General features: G+C 34.3%; 1 long non-coding RNA gene across 1 annotated transcript in view; it reads left to right on the top strand.

Annotated features, from left to right (window-relative positions):
• Positions 1–4,429: 4,429 nt before the first annotated feature.
• The window catches only part of LOC141460250 (uncharacterized), a 47,656-nt gene continuing 30,873 nt past the window's right edge, over positions 4,430–21,212 (top strand). Inside the window, exon 1 of the long non-coding RNA XR_012461822.1 lies at positions 4,430–4,643. This is a non-coding gene — a long non-coding RNA (uncharacterized lncRNA). The remainder of the gene's footprint in view (positions 4,644–21,212) is intronic.

Raw genomic sequence — 21,212 nt, forward strand, 5'->3', positions numbered from 1 at the left:
CATACGCGCTGCTATAAACGAGCATAGATGATAGAATTGAATTTTTCATTTTTCTGCTAGCTGAACTCCAGTATCGGAGCTTCAAAATGGACGTCGAAAAATTATTTAGTGCTGTCTTTACTCAATATTTTTTATTATTTACTTTTAAACAATATTTTGTTTTTTAAATCGTGCTTACATTTATTTTCATGTGTATTTATTTGTTTTTTTTTCAATAAAACCATTACTTACCTAAGAGTAATCACTAGTTTTTCTTCTATGGTTATAGGATTTCCACGACAATTTTTCCAAAGTTTTCTTAATTTTGACCTTATTTTTTCTAAAATATAGTCGAATGTGGGTGGACCCATCCTCACATATTCAAAAAAACGATCCGGATAATTTCTAAGTTCCTTATATAAATAGTGAAATTCGCCCAAAGTACTTCGTTTTTTATTTATGGGATGTACATGGTATTTTCTAAAGCGTTTTTTCTTTAAAATATACCTTTTTGTTGCTGCTGAACATAAAAACTCTTCTTCATTTCTCGGACATGTTGCATGTATCACAGCTCTGTTGTGCACACTAATCAGCGATTATATTTTACTCTATCAGTTATCATCTCTGCTATCATCTATACTCACAGCTCCGTTGTAAACGTACCCTAAGTTAATCCTGGTATTAAAACAAACAAAAACAAAATGGCGGTTACATTCTAGATCACCTTTCGTCAGGTTTTTACATGTCCTAATAAAAAAAAACCGAAATCAATTTATTCTAGTGAAATGAAGAAAAAATATTGCAAAAACTGTGATTTTTTTAAATATGAAACCTTGTAATATGATTGATTGTATATATAATCATGAATATGTAATATATAAATTTGTATTGTCTTTTAGTGACCGTGGACTATTAATATTTAGTATTGAAAAAGCGAGGATTCAGTCAAAATAAAAACAACTATTCTTTAAGCCTAAAGACGGAGTTTTTGTTTTTATTTTGACTGAATCCTCGCTATTTCAATCCTAAATAATAACTTAATGCCTTATCAGATTAACATCTACGAGTATCTAAGCGCAAAAGGAGGCTTCAACATCGGAATCCTCAACCTGTTATCCCTGTATACCACCAACGTTTTAGAGATTCCATTCTGAGATATCTATGGATTTTTTTAAAAAGCACCAAAAGAGATGGGCGCTCTTGTTTTCTCTAAGAAGGCTGTGCTTAATTTTAGCAAGTTTTGAATTTATTAGCTCGTCCAGGTTTTAAGTAAACACGCTGCTTTGGCTTACCACTTATTTAATTGCTTCCTTACTAAAACACCAAAAACCGGTGCCTGAGGTGAGTCTAATGAAATTGCGCGCCACTTTGTGGAGAATTCTCGCGCTTATTGCAAAACCAGATTCCCGCCTCCAGGTAGGTAAAGATTTTCCATCTTGAAAGCAAAATTTTTTTTTGAAATTTATTATTTATAGAGGGGGAGAAGTTACCCAGTGATAACACTCCCTAAGTCGTCTCTAGGATTAGCTACTCTCCTCAGAAGAGAGAAAATCGCGTGGCCACTGGCGTTTTAGTCGTCTGGGAGGATGATCTGGAGGGTGATGGAGATGATAAATGGCCGACAAGAGGATTGGAATGAGAGTGCAAGTTCTGATGAAAACTTTTATAGCGAGTTCGTGCAACCTGGACCTACAAACGGAATTTCCAGGTCTGTTTGGATGGTTAGATTTGAAACTTAAAATGGAGCGTTAACGATAGTGCGGAGAATTTTAGACTGAAGCGATTGAATTCGTTGAAGATCAAATCAAAATGTCTAGTAAATTCAATGAACTCTCTAAATTCATACTAAGTATGGAGAGACTGAACCGCCATTTCTCCTGGCTTACTCGCCCTTAAGTCCACTAGTGTGCGGTACTCTACAAAACGATGTGGACCATCTTGTGGAAGCCGATCATTTATCTGATTAAGAAGATCATAACTGAACGGGATGCTTCAATACTTATTAAGGTAAAAAAGTTCGAATTTACAAAAACAAAACTAGTAAAAAAACCGTTTCAGCTGAAATAATTAAACAATATACATATTTAACAGCAATTAAACATTGCATCAAGTGAGTCATTCATTGCCGACTCAAATCTTGGTGTGCATGGTCAAAACCCTACAATCCGTATAAAACACACATCCGTATGTGCATGCCCATATCCAGCAACGGTCACTTCCGTCCGGTGATTTTATTAGGTTGTCGTTTTATATCTTACGCACTTTTAGCACCAACCGTATTGTTGTTTTATATATATAAATGGTTTTAAGCCATTAATTGATTAAACTATCAGCAGGCCTTATTTTATGGCCTGTCATTGGTTGGAGTATTCTCTCAACTAAAACACGCTATTGGACACTCCAGCCATACTATTCATTCCATCTTCCCTCCGCCTTCTGCGTCCTCAAACATACTATAATAATAAAATCAGTTAGTTCCACGCAAATAGAAAAGAATGCATGCTATAAAGACAGGCATTAATAAAATTTAATAGCAAATGTTATGGTTGAATTCATTCACTTCGTTGCGTAGTAAAATTTTACAACAAATAGCATTTATTTATATAAACAACGAAAACAATTTAACGCACTATTAATCATTATAGATGGCGGATCATCCTAAATATTCCGCTATGGATAAACGGAAGTTTAAGTCTAACTTTTAATGCGCCTCATATCGGAATCCCTACTAGCTGCAATAGACATCTCTGTAATAATAAAAACCTATTTAGTTATATTTTAGTATATCGGGAACAGGTCAAAGGATAACTTGGGAGATTTAGGGTCCGGAACACGTGGCAAAAGTGAAAGAGGGTCGATAAGTGTTCGCTTACGGGTGGCTCTCTCGCACCAACCCACCTTAGTAGTAATAATAATAAAGGTGCAAGGCAATTTAATAGAAACAATGTAAGGAAATGTTACCGTGTAAGCGAAAAAAATTTGTAGGAAGTAATCAGAAGATACAATAAAATATTAATATCCATTCGACAAGAGTGTGAAGGCACATTATGGATTCTGTGACTCCAAGAAAACGGAAATCCGGAGTTGAAAAACTTCAGGAGAGAATCAAGTTAACGAGACTGCAGTAACTTTGTACTCTCCACTCAAGGAAAAGTATTCTTGAAAGGCCTTCCCATTCTTATTGAATCAAAGGCGGCAAAAGCGACTGTCTGCTACTTCCCAATCAATCAGATTGGATGATAATTATAAAAACTAAGAAATTTATCAAATAGAGGTGGAATAAGGATTATGTTGTCATTTATATTTGGCTTCCCGACAAGTCTGCAAACCTGGCTTTGCCAAAACAATTGTCTGGTGGAGTTATAAGAAATAGGGATTAACCAGAGTTAAGGCCCTTAATAGATCTTCAGCAATTAAATAACTAGAATAGTGACCAATTACCAAGAGATCTCTGAAGAAATAAATGAGCCGCTGCAGGAGTAATCGAGTGTGGACACGATAGAGTTCTTTTGCAAGAACTAGGCGCTGATGACCAAGTTGTCGATGAGCTGAAAAAAAAAAACCAGCCCCCCCTCTCTCTCAAAGTTGAGTACTAACTAAAAATTTGCTAAGAAATAAAGTTTTACAGATCAAAGGGCACCATTTTCTTGGTAAAAACTGGTCGTTTGAAGAGGTCTAAAAGAAATATTTACGAGAACTATCAATAGTTTCGTAAATTAGCAATTAATTTGATAATTTTAGTTTGTGAATTTCAACAGAAAGGCAAATATATTACGTATATTGCGCAAATATGTGCAATCTATAGTGCGTGGTTAATGCAATTAGTTGACCACATAATACATGTTAGTTAACGTAGTAATATAGGCAGCCAATATTACTCTGTTAGTAACTTCCTGACATCACTGAGCCAATATTGAATATTGATATTTATTCATTCATTAAATTTATTAATTTTAATTAAATTAATGTTGCAAAATTGATTACTACTTATCTTACAGGAAAACAAATCTATTTTCACCTATTGTTCTCATCCATTTTGTATGTTTATTTGCATAGAGCTTTTATTTAACGATTTTTAAAGATTTAGTTATTAATAGTCCGATAACTCCGATATTAAAATCAAACGAAGTTAAACGGGTGCTACACTTTACTGAACAAATATTTTGTATTTGAAAAAGGGCCGCTGGTAACTGGCCAGGCAGATCAGCTGTGACCAAAGACTCTGTGATCAGAGTGACCAACTTTCTTCCAATTATTTTCTTTCATAATGTACAAAAATAAATTGTAATTAGTGAAAAGTAAATCGATGAAATGAAATCCTTAATTCTATTTTTATCCTTAAATCCTTAAATCTATGAAACTAAATTTTATTTTTGTAGATTATAAAAGAAAAGTTGGTCACTCAGCTGAGATAACCTTAACTTACAAACTGATAAGCCTGGTCAGTTACCGGCGGCCATCTTTAACTCGTTATTGTGATCTCTGCATTAACGCGATTATTTTGAATATTAATGCTTGTTAAAGTGAATTCTATTTTATAAATTGTGATTAAGTTATACTTAGTGCGAATAGTGTAGTGAAATATTTTAACTAATGTCAAGAGTCAAGTGCTATTGGACTGGTGATCCATTGAGGTGCCTTTTACAGGATATTCTTCGTACAAGGTAAAACATTGTTATCAATTACTTGTTTTATATTTTTATTATTTTTGCATAGTAAGCATTGCAAACTAATAATGCGGATAGGTGTTGTTCACGTTAAGCTTTTTCGTGCACTTTTTGACAATCAACGCTTATACAACTGTCCTACCCGACAGTTTTAATATAAGTAAAACTGCAATTTAATAAATCATTCACATTTGAAGGGAAATTAGTGAATTAGATCTGTTTATATATTATATCTATATACACATGCTAAAATTAAAAAACTTTATAGTCCAATCAAATGTTGCGAAAACCTTTTTTAAAAACAGAAAATAGAATACGATTGATTGCCTTGAACAAAAAGCTTCTAAAACATTAACTGAGTTCTAAACTTTCTGTATCGTTCCCTACTTCTCGTCAAGTCTCTATCAGTGTTTGTAACAGTTTTAATTTTACAAATAATATTTATATATTTATGTATCTATAAATATGTTAAGTTCCCAAAAACCATTTTCTCTTTAGTAAGAGAAATACAGTTAATTCTCAAAATGGGCGAATTTCTCAGATTATATCTTCTGTTTCCCTTATCTCTCAACGTACTTCGCTTACTTTGTACCCTAATTTAATAATTATAACTTTTTGATTATTTTTACCTCAAAATATAAGTTTTAATAAAAATTGAGCACCAGATTGTCAATAGGCATCCTTCACAGTTTGGAAACTACTATGGATTAAGTAATGTCAGTTTCCTTAATTTTACTGAAATTAGATTTAAGATGCATCTTTCAGGAAAATGATAATTCAGTATGTTTATTTGAAGACATCCGCTTTTTCACAATGCGGAGTGTGAGAATATGATTTTTATAATTAAACTTTCGTATCAATGCGTTTTAAGTTCATTAATTAACGAAAGAAAGAGTCAAGTGTGCTACGTCCTGAAAAGAAGAGCTCGCCGAGAGGTGGAAGTCGTGTGCTGCTCAAACAGGACATACTAAGGGAGGCCGGAAGTAAATAATGTAGATTCAAACAAACAAACAAACAAAAAATGCTTTTGTTATTCACACCAGAGCAAGTTTAATGTAGGAAGTCCAGTCGTATTGTGTGCCGACTTAACTTCTCCACTCCCCTGTGTTTCATATCTAACTTGACGGAGCCAAGCAACACTGGCCACTTACTTGAGCAGAAAAAATAAAAATAAAGCAGTAGAAAGAGCCTAAGTAAATTTGCATTAGACAACAAGCTTGGGTAACGATTAAATTTTGTGCTTGGTTCTTTAAACTAATTACTGTTTGAAAGTGGATGCTGCAAACAGAAGGTAAAGGCTGGCAAATAAAGGAGTTTTAAAAAAAAGTAAAAGAGTACGAAGGATGTAGACAGAAGGGGTTTTTATGATCGGCATTGTAATCTCTTGTTTTGGTTTTAATGAGAAGGCGTCTCCCCATCAGCCTGATTGAGCATTGAATTGTTATTCCTCATTGTTTAGCTCTATATAATTTAAGAAAATTGTAGAAGGGCTACACTCCTCTAAAAGGGTCTAGTTCATAATTATTCCGCATTTTCCTCCCTTCAAAGGGGGGGGGGGAAAAAAGCGAAAACAGAAGAAGGGAAAAGACACTTCTTGGATTGGGAAAACTTCAATAGACTCCCCAAACTTTATGAACATCTTTAGTTGATCTTTAGAAAATTGGATTTTTGATTGTTCAGTATTCAACTTATAAATGGTTTGGAATTAAATAGAAAAGGTTTTTCGCTTTTTATTCTTCAACAGAAATATCTTTACATGTACATTGAAAATGTCACAATTTACAATCAATCCTGAAATTTCCATCATTTAGAGCTATTCTTTTCAGTCACAACAATTATGTTACAAGTTTTCGACCAACCCCATCACAAAATGTTTAAGATTCTTTCCAAATATGTTTGCTGTCCCTTCTTTTGCTATTGATTCATATCAGGGCAAGAGATGATGTTGCGATCCTACAGATTTACCGTTTTAAGTAATTACCTGAAGTTTTGGGAATTCCAGACTGCGAAAAATTATTTCGACCAATCGCCCTTGTACGTGAATGTGTTCACCATAATTAAAAAACTGTTATTTGATAAATATAATATTTAGTCTATGTCCTCACAAATAACGATCGATTTATTTCAGACTCTTGACAAATTAAATTATTCCAGTTTGTAATAAACCCTATGAGAAATTCCCCCAAAGGCATTTCTTTGGGAAGGAGTTGGATGCGCCTTCCCTTACCGTGCTATTTCGCTAATAAGTACAGACCTACCACCTGCATAATAGAAAGAAGAAGTTAAGTTTTTTATTCTCTCCCCCATAAACTACTTAGCTCTAAAAATAAAAAAGTGCTATCAGTAATTTTATTGTTAGAGTTAGAACTAATGTCCAAGTGAGTTTTTCATGTCAAAATTTTAAAATATGAAGATAATTTAAAGTCTTTCGACATTCCAACATATAATATATTTAAATAAATACTATATAAAAACCAAATATAGACCCAAGTATAACAGACTGAACGAAATAAATATTTGTGTTGTAATGGAACAAAATGCTATAAATTTTGAAGAAATAATTAGTATTTTTGCTGAATTATAAGCGAGAAAACAAAGTACATATAGGTGTACAGGTTTTTAAAATTAGTTTTCTGATAGTGTGGAGTGTATTATAAAGAATATCCCTGATTTAATTGAGATGTGGACTAATCATATGACCTCACTGGATGTTGAGATAGCCATTCATTCCGATTATAATCATATGTACAGAGATAAGTTTGTTAGGAATCCTAGAGGAATACGAGGGTCGTTTGAAAAGTCCGTGCAAAGTCAGAGAGATAGCACCACTGGCGCGTATCGAGGTTATGTTTAGTTAGTAGCATCTCTTGGAAGAATACACACCAAGTTTCAGCCAGATCGGTCTATTTCTTTGTGTTTGGCATTCGTTTGAATCGAGGAAGTCGAGTGATTTTCAAAAAATGGACGAAAAAGAATTTCGTGTGTTGATTAAACACTACTTTATGAAAGGCAAAACGCCTCAGGAGACTAAAGAGAAGCTTGATAAACATTATGGTGACTCTGCACCTTCGATTAGAACAGTTTATAAGTGGTTTCAAAATTTTCGGAGTGGCCATATGGGCAAAAGTGACGCTGAACGTTCTGAACGCCCTGTTGAGGTTACTACTCCAGAAATCATTGATAAAATCCATGATATGGTGATGGATGACAGAAGAGTGAAGGTGCGTGAGATTGCTAGTGCTGTGGGCATCTCGAATGAACGGGTACATAATATTTTGCATCAACATTTGGACATGACAAAGCTATCCGCAAGATGGGTGCCGCGATTGCTCACGCTTGACCAAAAACGAAATCGTGTGAAGTTTTACAAGGACGGTTTGCAGCTGTTCCAGAAGAATCCGCAGGACTTTAAGCGTCGTTTCGTCACTGTGGATGAAACATGGATACATCACTACACTCCTGAGACCAAAGAACAATCTAAACAATGGGTTACCAAGGGGGAATCTGCGCCAAAAAAGGCGAAGACCGTTCCTTCGGCCGGAAAGATTATGGCGACTGTCTTTTGGGATTCGCAAGGAATAATCCTCATCGACTATCTGGAAAAGGGTAAAACTATTACAGGTGCATATTATTCATCGTTATTGGACCGTTTGAAAACCGAGCTGCAAGAAAAACGCTCACGATTGGCCCACAAAAAATTCCTTTTCCATCACGGCAACGCACCAGCTCAGCAGTTGTGGTCGCAAAATTAATGGAAATAGGGTTCCAACTCGTTTCACATCCCCCCTATTCTCCAGACTTGGCTCCCTCGGACTACTATTTGTTCCCCAATATGAAGAAATGGCTGGCGGGAAAAAGATTTTATTCAAATGAGGAGGTGATTGCAGAAACGAATGGCTATTTTTCAGACTTGGACAAATCCTATTATTCGGAAGGGATTCAACAAACTAGAGCAGCGTTGGACGAAGTGTATAAGCCTAAAAGGAGACTATGTTGAAAAATAAAAAAGGTTTACCCCGAAAAATTAAGTAGTTTTTATTTTTGCACGGACTTTTCAAACGACCCTCGTATTATAGAAGTACTCAAGTTAAGATCTTTTATAATAAACGAATAATAGTACAATAATAATGCTAATTAGAAATTTTGATTGAATCTTAATTACTTTCGCTTAGATCTAATTAAAAAAAAAAAAATTATTAATCCTCTCCAATGTATACAGTCCGAATATGATGGTAATATTTTAAGTTTGGTCAGAATTTATTTATTTATTTGTATTTTATTTATTTTGTCGTGTCAAGTCGTGCCTTAAGTATTTTATTACCATTTTTCTTAATTATTTAATTAATTATCATTTAATTTTTTTGTCATTAGATATTATTTATTTATTTATAATTTATTTTTGTAACTGCAGGAATAATTTTATTTGTTTACTGAACACTACCAGATTGTTAACGGAATTTAACTCACTAACAGAACTCCCTGTAATATATAAATACATAAAATACAGTATTTTTATCTATCTATCTATCTATCTATTTTTTTAATTTAATTTTTTGGGAACCTGGAGTAGGTTGATTCTCCTGTCCAGAAAGTCTTCTAAAAGCACTACTTAGGGCTTAGAAATAAATAAATGCTATAAATGAAATCATTTCCTTCTTGGCGAGGCCAAAAGCAAAAGTATCTTGAACTTCCTGAAGGTTAAAGAACACTAAAGCTGAAGCAGGACAAGCAAAAGTTTAGCAAAAATTTATGTTGCCATCTAGTTAACTGATACCTCTAAAAAAAATTAATTATAACAAAATTCTAGTCTGAGGCGACTGTTATACGTTGAACTAAGTAGTAGAATTATACCTAACTACAAGATAAATCTCCGAGTTAACTAATAACAATTTTTCCTGAAGAAGAGGTTGTCTGCATTCACGGTTACTTAACTAAATAAGTGGCCAGTGAGCTAGTGTCCGAGAGTGTTATTGGCAGCGTTTCTGGCTCCTCTATTCGTGTCACTTCTTCAGCCGCCCTAACTTATTAATCGTCCTATCTATGTGAGTCTCTGCACCCCTACATCCCTTAAATCTAATTGCTATCCTACCTAACTCCCTTCTAAACGCCCCATCCACTCAATCATGTCCACATTCCTGGATTATACCCTAATTTTCCAAATCGCTAGGCAAGAGACTCTCTTCAAGTAATATGTCTGTGATACAAGGAGAGCTATCTGTGTAAAATTATTACATTAATAAAGGAAATATCTGCCAGGTTGCCATGGTGATTGTTATTGCTGGCCACATTTTACCAGTAAGTTTGCTAGACAAGAGCGTTGAATATCCAAGAAGAGCCATGGTAAAGCAATTTAAATTATGTTTTTGGTTTTAGCCTATCAACTTCTAGGTTATTAGCGCCTAAACATTATTTTTTTATAGTATTTCTCCTTTTATCTATTTATTTTTTCTGCCATTTGTCTAACGTACTCCTTACTGCAAGCCTTTGGTCCCATTCATACTCCGGTATGTTCCGACAGCTAATAACTTTGCATTTTCTTTCGAATGCCAAAAATAAAAAGGATCGCTAGATTAGTAAGGATCTTAAATAGTCACGGAGAGGTTATACCCAACAAAGTTCTGCATTCTATAAAATGCCCAATCATTACAATTAAAATTTTTTGTTTGTTTTTTTTTAAATCTTTTATTGAAATTTACAACTGCAACAACTGCTGCAACAAACAAATGTGATATAAGATAACAATATCAGGAATGTGGATCGGAGAAGGCACCCAGTGATGCCGTCACTCCATTAACGTGAATATACTGTATTGCTCTTATGATGAGAGTGGTTCGCGGCACCATCCTCTCTTCGATTGACTTGGAGGATTACCTGACATTGCGGAAGAAGATGGGTATTCGATTAGAGGTTAGGATGAGCTGCTGTAGAGGAATGAAATTTTAAGAAACGAGTTTTACTAAGATTTTTAACGAAAGAGATTTCGAGGTCATTATGGTTAGAAACATAAAATAGTTCAGAAGTTCCGAAGTATTTTTGACAGCAATGTTGAGGCGCAGAGAGTTGGAACATTTAGTTGATCCCTATACTTCGATGCCGTATGACCAAATAGGTCACAGTAACAACAGGTACAAGAGTCTTTTGTTAGGTAGGTTATGTTTCGATCGTTTGTCAAGTAGTCTGGCGAGAAGTTTGTAGCATTGGTTAGTTTCTTGTCTTTTCAGTCTAGTATGGGGATTCGTTGTCATCCGATTGTCTTGGTACAGTCCAAGGTAGAATTAAAATCATTAAAATTAGTTTTAAATCTGGTTTTCAAAGTTTTCAGGTTCTTACGCTTCGAAGAAATAAAGCTATTCTTTTTTTTCGTTAGTGTCTGGTGCAGTTTACTAAGCGCATGTTTAAGTTGTGCATCTTGTGCTAATATATTATTTTAGGATATCTACAACAAATTTTTCTCTTTAAAGTGAGAATGAAAAGCATTAGGATTTTCTTTTTTCTTTTTTTAAATAAACTTCAGAGAAATATTGGACACTAACGGCATCTTTAGTACGAAAAAAGAAATTCAGCGTGAATTAGAATTAGTCGGAAATGTAGCTGCAATGAGTCAAGTTTTTAAAATTATTTAATCAAAATGTTTATAAAGAAAATATAATTACAATATTTAAATTTAAGATTGTTTGAAATTGGAATTGTATTTGAATTGAAAGTGATTCGTTGCAAGAGAGTTGGTGATTATTTGACGCTTCTTGTCGATTCTTTTGTTTCATCCTTAAAAACAATTATGCTAACGTTTCAACTGTCTCACCTGGATCATATTACAGAGAGTATCTTTGGTTTATTTAAAACTATATGCATAAATGCATTTACATTTGCAATTGTGGTCTGGTTTTTCCTGATCTCTCTGAAACTCAAACCAAGGTGTTAGAAGTAAATTATTCCTCACTTAACTTATTGCCCTATTAAACACTATAGTCTAATTTTCTTAGCAAACTATATATTGATTTAGAAAATTTAAAAAGTGATGTAAAGTCTATTCTTTCAGTTTGGTTTTACGAGCTGATCTACCGATCAGTTTAACAGAGATATTACATTAGCTAGCTTAAATTATTTTAAATACATTTTTTTTAAGTTATCACATTAAATAAAATCCGTGGCCAAGACCAGAAATTGAACTTAGTACCATATTTGAATTTGGTTTTAAAAGCCACACCTCATGCGTCGTCAATAAGTCTGACCAACACCTTAGTTTGAAATTCAGACAAATCTAGAAAAACCAGACCATTATTGTTGATATAAGTTCATTCGGGCTTGTAGTTTTAAGGAAAACCAAAATACTTCTTGGCAAATTTCCCAGAGTCTAATCGTAGAAGATAACTGTTTTTTCAAAATAAAACAGAAGCAGGCGGGAAAAGGTTTTTTTAAACTTGATGAAGCATCTTTTTATTTTATTCAGAGTTGAAATAATATAGTATAGTAAATTATATCTGGGTTTTAAGTTCGTTATTATTCGGTAATTCATTCAGTATCGCATATATTATTTCCGAGCACAAACATATCATGATTCCCTTCTATATACTACTCCCAATAACAAATCATAATTATATTACATGAACATACAATGAGGACTTCCCTGTTCCTTGTAAGTACAAAAGGGTGCTCAGATAGTGGAAAGGTTGACAATCTTATTCCTCACTGTAGGATACTTTTTTATTTAAATAAAAAAAAAAAAATCCATTTCATGTCTGATAGCAATGAAAACGGGAAGCGCAAAGGTTGTATAGAGAGAAGTTGGGGGAGGTATTACACAATACAAAGAGAAGAAGAAGTAAAAGAGGACTTTATGAAGGAGTATAAGAGTTTTTCTTCTTCATAAATGTATATTAGAGATTGTGCCCGAGGACCGAGAAGTATATATAAGATGCGAGTGAGTAGAATTGGGCATGCAACAAGAGAAAAGTCTTGGGAAATATAGAAAGGCATTGCGGGCGTGTGTATTTAGGAGGTATGGAAGGTACTTTAAGTTATTACTCGCGGATGAGAGGGCTGCACTTCCTCTACATACCGGAATACCTGCTTAGATAGACAGAGAGAAAGACAGAAAAATTTCCATCGCTCTGTCTGTCATCAGGCATAAATATGTAAGACATTCTATAGCGACCTTTCCATTCTTCTACTTCTATTGTGCCCAATGGTAGACCCATCGTAATCTATATGATGTAAACATAAAAAATATGTATATATGTAAAATATAAAAGGGAACAAAATTATATCGTAAATACACCTGTCTTCGAAAAAAAAAAAAAAAATTGGAATGTTATTAGAGGATCTGTGAAGGAGAGCACAGAAAGAAAGGTAAAAGGATTTAAGGCTTAAACAAACACCATCTTTAAGGCTCAAAGATCTAGGTAGAGAGCGACATGCAAATTAAGAAAAACATGTCAACCGTAGTTCTTCCAAGGGATACACAAGCGTATTAAATATGTTTGTATTATGGACGTAATAACGTTGCACCGTTTATTCTATTCTCAATAAAGAGGCTGTTTATTTTGTCCGAGAACCTAAGCGCAAACAAAAACTAAGAATAAAATAGAATATAACCCAAACACGTCGCTTTTTTCGCCTAAACTTAAACTGAAAATAATTGTTTATTAATCTGCTTCTAGCCTCACGTCACTGCAATTTTTTCTTCTCAAAATTTTAACTTACATTCTTATAAACTTGGAATTTTTAATCAATTTTTGGATTCAGCGTTATAAGGATACTGCAAAGGATAGAACATTGAAAGAAACGTGGCCAGTCCTTCTCTTAGAAACTCTTTAAACGTCTACTCGGTAAAACCTTTTAATTATGAATTATTGGCCTGTGTGTACATTTAATATGCAACATTTTAGGTGATTTAAATATTAGTATTATTGCTCTTTCGTTCCTTAGCAAGTTTAAAGAACAAAAGTTGCAGTGTTTTTTTCGAAAAAGTATCCATAAAATTTGTTGAGTAAGACACTAAGGGTCATCTGATCTTCTTTTCCTTCTTTCCTTCCTTCCTTGAGCACTACGGCCCTTGTAGGACCTTGGCCTCCTTAAGCAGATTAGACCAGCTCTCTCGAACTACTGCCTTTCTTCTCCATTGGTGAATCTGCATTTTTTGGAGGTCATCCTCCACATCTTGTAGCCAACGAAGTCGCGGTCTCTTCCCCCCAGGATGTCCTTCAAAAGCTTTGCGTGGACCTCTCCCACGATCCATTCTTTCTAGGTGCCCCAACCATCTCAGTCTTACAACTTTAATAGCGGTCACCAGGTCTGCATCCTTATAAAGCTCCTTCAGCTCGATGTTCCTTCTACATCTGAAAACTCCATTGTCAGCTATAGGTCCGTAGATAGTTCTAAGGACCTTCCTTTCCCAGTAATTTAGTCTATTTTCATTGGCCACCGTCAGCGCCCACGTCTCCGAGCCATACATAACAACCGGTCTAATAATCGTTTTATAGATGACCACTTTGGCCTGCCTGGACAAGTTTTTGTTCCGGAGCGTTTGTCTTAAATTCCCTCACTCCTTCGAAACTGTGTTGACCAACTTGTAGCCTGGCTCTTCTCGTAGTCACCAGATACTTGGTTTTTTGAGCGTTGACACACAGTCCATTCTCTGCAGCGTTTTCCTCTAGTTCCATAAAGGGTGATTTTAGTGACGCTGCGGACCGAGCTGTAAGTGCTATGTCATCCGCATAGGCAAGACACTGCACTAGGCGATTGTATATATTGCCACCGGATATTGACAGCGTATTTCTTATCGCCACTTCCAATACCAAATTAAAGAGAAGCGGTGACATTGGATCTCCTTGTCTTAGGCCCACGGATCTTCTTTTAATTTACTTAAATCAATTAAAGTATAAAAAATACATAAATTAGGTTTCAATAATTTGAACCCCATTGTAAATGTCCGAAATATTAATAATAATAATAATACTGTATTAAGGGAAGGGATTAGCTATGCGGTTAGCGTACTGGACTCCCACGCGGAGTTCCCGGGTTCGAATCCAGCTACTGACTTTTAGATTTTCTCTTCCTAGGAGCTTCTTACAGCTCACTGTCCGGTGATGGTTCAGTGTTGTCTGTAACGAGAGAACACTGTCCGGAGGCCGGCAGTACACTGAAAAATGCTCCGGGCGCCAATAACCTTAGATGTTGACGCGCCTTAAATCATTAAAACAAAAAATAATTCTGTATTTATGCAATTTTACATATTACAGGGAGTCAGCTTCGTACATTTTTGTTTTGTATCCTATACATTTCCATTACAAATAAATTAAATAAATGAAAATGAGAACAGTTAGATAAATTAATTAATTAATAATAAACTCCTTTTGAAAACAAATTAATTAAAGATAAACGAATAAATAAATAAATAGCTCCATATAAATTAAAGTAAACATTTTAAGAAAACATAAATAAAGTAAAATAAAATAACTCAAAGTAAATTTAACGCAAAATCTCTTCTTTTAGTTACAGCCAGCATATAGAACGCTATAGATTTTAATTTATCCAAATCAGTAATTGACTGAATTTTCTTCCTCGCTGATATTTTTATCAATGTATCTTTGCAGGAATTGGTCTCTAGATAATTTATAATACTGGCATCTAATAAGTATATGTGAAAGGGACTCATATTTATTATAGTTGTACATTTCATCGTATTTCCTCCGCATTAATTATGTGAGACTTTCCATCAATATACTGTCTTACAAGGGTTTTATTTGGCAGTCTTAATTGGGCGACAATTCTAATATATTTGAGATTACGATTATATTTAAGATGAAAATATTAATAATATTTCTACTTACGAGTAGCCAAAAAAGCCATCGTGCCGCCAAATATTCTGTAGGAATTTTCAGCAGATGTCACCGGTGAGTTGCGTGTGAACGAAATATTTCTAAAACAAAGAATTGAATATCACCCCTAGATACCAAATTCAAACAAAATCTTACCACCGAATGAATGCGCTACTAAACGGATTGGTTATTTCCAAATTTTGATTATCACATTAAGTAGTAAAAACCACTTTTCCGATTAAAGACGATCTCGAAACTTTCATGGCCTTTGAATACTCAGATTCGAAAATCTGCACAAGAATAAAATTGCCTAACACGACGTGCAAAAGATAGTAAAAAAACGTTACTTGGGCACGATTCGCAATTACTAATCGTTCTGACACTACGTATTTCTAAAAGAATAAACAAACCTACATTTCATCGTTAATACTTCGTGACACGACAATCGATCATTCACAAATTAATGAATAGTTTGAAGAAATATGTGAAAAAAGCACGAGTTTTGTAATGGTTTTTGAAATTGTAACAGGTTATAATACAAATTCTGTAACTCTATAAATATACCATAAAATCACCTGTCCTTTCAGAATTGTAAGAGACGCCAAGGGAGTGGAGCATATTAAGAATTAATGATCTATTTAAGTATTCATACATAAGAATGTTGAATAAGATGCTTAGCTTTACAAAATCTCTTGCCTTTGAATTGGGCTTCGAAATAGTCTACCACTCTTGAGAGGTATTGTTCCCTCTAAAGTCTTCTATTCTTCTCTTTTCGGAAATAATTACGGAGATAATATTTTTTTCAAAGAGCTTCCATTCAGGTCATTACTTTCTTACTTTTTCCTTTTTTCTCTTTTCTGAATGAAACTCTAACAGGGGGAGAAATAATCATGATAAGGATCAGGTGAAATCGCCTTAGTATCTGAGGTTAAATAAACATATTATATTTAATTTATTTCTCTCGCTAATATTTTGAAGGTTTCATTTTTTTGGAAAGACAATTACGATCTTAAAGTAGTAACCTGCACGATGAAACTCAATCACATAAACTCAGATTTGTAAATTTAACGCCGGAAAATAGCTTCCATCATTAGACTGCAATTATTGACCATAATTCAACATTTTCTTTTTTCCAATTTATACAGGTTCTTCATTTTAAGACGGCTCAAATGCATTTCATGCTTAAACGGTTGATCTGAGCGAAAAATGGTAGAGGAAAAATTTGTTGCCCGTTACCTCTAGTTTCAGAATATGTGACTTGATTTTAGTTTCCTGCCCGCATACGCGACTGATACTTTATTAATCATATTTCAATTTTTTAACTTGTTATCAAAGAGAAAGAAAAGCACGCGTTTAGGTCATTTTTATGTATTTTTTTCATCCCCTGTCTACTAAAAATATTGCCAAGGCAGTAAAGCTATTATTTTTCTTAATATCGGGAAATAAGTCGTTTTCCGAGTGATTTTTCTAAGAAAAATCAAATGTTAAGAGCTTTAGATGTTCTCAAGCATACCCAAAATGGCTAAAAATTAATTTTACATCTGTTACAAACATGAAGGTTTAATAATTTTTTGATAATTTTGAGATAGTTGCGTTTAATAACCAAAACAAAAAAAAAAAAATGGAAACCTCCTGCCAATATTTCTCAGATTCAAAGAGCAGTTGAAACCTCCTGGCTAACCTGGCTTGCGAGCCAGAAGAGGCACCTTTGAAGGCACACTACATGCTGCACAAGTAGCGAAAGTGCATTATTTGATAAATTAAGGAATAAGTTTGATCCTTTACATGAAAGATATTGATCACTTAAATATGTGGCATGGTATTTAAGCATGAAATGCATTTGAACCGTCTTAAAATGAATACCCTGTATATTTTTATTAATTAGTTAAGCATTAAATAATTCTTTTCAGCTCACACTTGATCACTTATTTTGAAAAATTCAAATATTTGATCTCGGCGATTTTTCTCGCTTGGATTATTTATTGACTTTGATTTAATTTGTAGGTAATTGAGACAATTTAATTTTTAAATAGTAGCAATACTGTCGAGTGATTGGAAAGAAGATTGTTAACAAAGTTGGGTAGAAAATTGAAAAGTAATTGGCAAAGATTTGCAACAATCGGAACAGGTGATCTGTTCACTAATTCGATCATTTCTCAAAACGATTTACTGCGTTGAATATTGTTGAAGAGTTTTATCATTTAGAACAGATGAATTACCAACCATCTGAGCTCCTGCTCACTGATTCTCCTTTTAATTCACTTTCCCCAAGGAGATGTCTAACAGAATTATACTCCCTGCTGCAAGTAGTAGACAAGTCTGAAAGACAAAGCGAGACGCACAGGGGATAAAAACAAGTTAAATTTACTGCCTTCTACTTCTTCTTCTTCGTCTCCACCGCTAACACAAGAGTCTCCATGATTGATGGTAAACGAGTACAGTGTTCGTCACGATGTTGAAGTGTAGGCTAGAATGAAGAGAGGATGGACGAGAGTTTCTATGCCAAGCGATGATGGATGCGACCCAGAGGAAGTAAGGTTTACAATAGAAGTTCTTTTTATCCTCTCATTGTGATGAGGGACGCGCGGAGATCACTCGCCACATCGCACTACCATATCCACCACTAGCCCGACACTAATTGCCCGTTTCAACATCAAATCCAACTGTAGTCCCTCTCAGCTGTCCACTCTTTTTAGACCCTACTCTGTGGTCGACGTCAAGAATAAGAACTCCGGAAGTTGAGTCAGACAATCTAAGGTACCGCCAAAGACAAGAAGAAGTAATTTTTCCCCCTTTTTTTTATCTTGCACTAAACTCCCGGCTAAAAAACTCTCCATCCTCTTCACAAAACATTGACAAATGATCCCAACTTTCTGATTTATTTATTAAATCTGTTTCCGAGTTATTAACTTAAACAGTTTGCCGTTAAAAATATGCCTGGAAAAATGGATTCAAGAAGTATTTTTAAAAAATGATTTTAATATTTGATTAATTGTTGCTGTGAAAAGCCGAATCTGTTGATTATATTGTGAAGTATATTCCACTTTAGGAATAGACTGTTGTTAGATACAACGATTGGCGACTTTTTAGCGATTAGAAAGAAATGGAAGCTCATGGCCGAATTAATCCTCAAAATGCTGTCAACCTCAAATTGCCATTTAGTACGTTCTGGGCGAAGAAAACCTAACCTCTTAGCTTGCATGAAGTTAAATAGATTTTGTTTTTTAAATTTTAGAGTGAAGGAACTCTGTATCCAAGAACTACAAAGTCACAAATAATAACAAGATCAATGTAAAATATTGCAAATTTAATGTAACTCTTCTTTGTTTGCTAAATTTCAAAAATAGGTTAAAACAGCTCCATAAATTGCAACTATTGTAACTGGGAAAAAAATATTCTGAATTACTTAAACCACCAAAACTGATTCATTTTGTCAGTTTGAAATAGAAATATTTCATTTATTTAGGGAATATTCAGCAAAAATAAACTGCTAAAATAAAATAAAAACTAAGGTATAATGGGCTCCTTTTAATTCTAACAGGGAAACTTCACCTTTTAACAAGGTCTAGCATTTTTCTCTGTTCATTTTTGCGAATTTTCCTTTCTGTTTCTCAAATGATCGACTTACGCTGCAATCTGAAAGGGTATAAGAGATGTTTTGCTCTTCTCCTGACATTCTCCACAGAGGTGCTGGACCCACTTGTGGCAGAACACCCTTTTTAAATCTTTTCTGACTAATTGAACCGTTAAAAGCGTAAGACTAGAATAAGAGAGCATGGACACTTTGTCTAATCCTGGTCAAGATCCGCGATCAATAGCAGTGGGAATCCAGGAAATGCCTTGATCAGCAATGTTTACTGGGAGTTTTGATGCATGCTGGCCCTAAGTGACAACCTCTTCAGCTTTTCAGAGTGCTTCCATATCGCCCTACATGTAGGTAGCATACGTTCCAGGCAGAAATCTATCAGATCTACCCTTCATGACACCCGAAGATAGCGCAATTAATGGAAGATACAGAAGAAATGGAGAGAGTAGCTAGCTACTTTTGGCCGTAAAGCGAGTTAATTACACAACCGGTAAAAGTGTGAAAGAATAATGAATAAAAGTGATGACACTTTTAAACACTTTTAAAAAGGGTAACAGCAAGACAGTAGCTGTGTCAATCAGCATACAACTCAGTTGAGAAGTCTGACAGAAGAAGATTAGTTCTCTCAAATCTGGGAGAAAATCTCACAAAAAGAATGTACCATTGATTATTAAAATTAAAGAAAAAATTATAAATAGCAAAAGGGTAGTGTGGCAACTTGAAAATCGTGAGATATCCATTCTGTAATGTCATTTTAATCCAAATTCTGTCGAGTATAAGTATCTGAATCTGGAAGGTACCGACCGTTCTTTGCCATAAAGATGAATGAAGCCAGCGACTCCTTCACTGTAAAAAAAAAATGTTCGCTTTTAAACCGGAGCTTTAGCAAATGTGGAAATAATGGTAATAATAAATCGGAAATGGCCAACTGTTCGGACGATATAGTTAGTCGTGGCTATTGAGATATGTTACTCAATGTGAAATGGGTTAATGCAGAACAATAAAATGAAACGGTTAAAAGTTAAAAGAGATAAATAAGACTGGGCTGTCGCTGTTATTGAATCAATAATATTTTTACGCCCAGCAATGTATGAATCAAATGAGTTTTTTAAAAAAAATAAATGACCAATGGTTTTATTATACAAACTGTCCACAGTTATTTATAAAGTGGCTTGGGGTACGGTGGACAAGTGCTTCTCGTCTTTATTGAAAAATAAAGAGGCGTAAAGAGATAAAAAATAATAATAATAGCGATCCGTGTTCAGAAGTTGTATTGCAATGATATCCAGCAACAATGAACCCTTCTTGACCATTTTCCAGTTTTATAAATTCAGCAGGACAAAAGGGCGAGGAGTAAAAGTAAGATGAGCTTTAAGGGGTGACCGGGTGTGGTCATCCCTAATCTGTGTCGAACCATTGCTCCCTTTCACCGCCGCCCTATTCAATGGCTCCCTTGTGTTCAACACGCTAATTTACATCCCTTTGTCCTTTTAGGACACAAATATTGTCATTATTTATTTTGCTATTTGTTTATGGAAGGTTTACTAAAGTTTTCATAAAATCATAGCGTTGTGATATGAAAAAAATCTTTTTGAAATATTTTTGAGTCTACTTTGTTTTCTAAAAAATTGAAATTCGACTAATTTTGCGGCTTGCAGAGATCTGGTGGGTCCATGTCTCAGTCAACATAGGATCAGGAATTGTGGATGAAATTATCAAATCAAAAGAAAACAAATAAATGGAAAATTATTTAAGCACAAAGCAATATATGTAATTTCTAAATTTTTGATATTTGATTTGATGTGATATTTTGAGTAGGGACGCTTAAGCAATTCAGAAACACAATATGCACAATGAAATATAGAACAAGTTTTTCTGTCAAATTACCCTGGTGATATAGAGATTTGTTTTACATAATTAATGCTAACAATTAGTGAGGAAACAATTGATACGATTTGATAAACTGATTTTATACAACTGTATAGAGCGCCCTTAAGACGAACTAAGCACTGGAGGTTTAACAATGAACGACAAGTTACAGAGTACTACTTCGTTGTTGTTTAGCCTTTCGTGGTTCAATCATGAACAAAGCCCTGTTTCCAAATTTTACTTGTAAATATTATAAATAAATTAACTTAACAGCAATTAGGTAAAATCTAT

This window comes from Rhodnius prolixus, unplaced genomic scaffold (genome assembly GCF_049639745.1).
Source record: "Rhodnius prolixus isolate KJV_2025 unplaced genomic scaffold, Rpr scaffold_1, whole genome shotgun sequence".
Lineage (NCBI taxonomy): Eukaryota > Metazoa > Arthropoda > Insecta > Hemiptera > Reduviidae > Rhodnius > Rhodnius prolixus.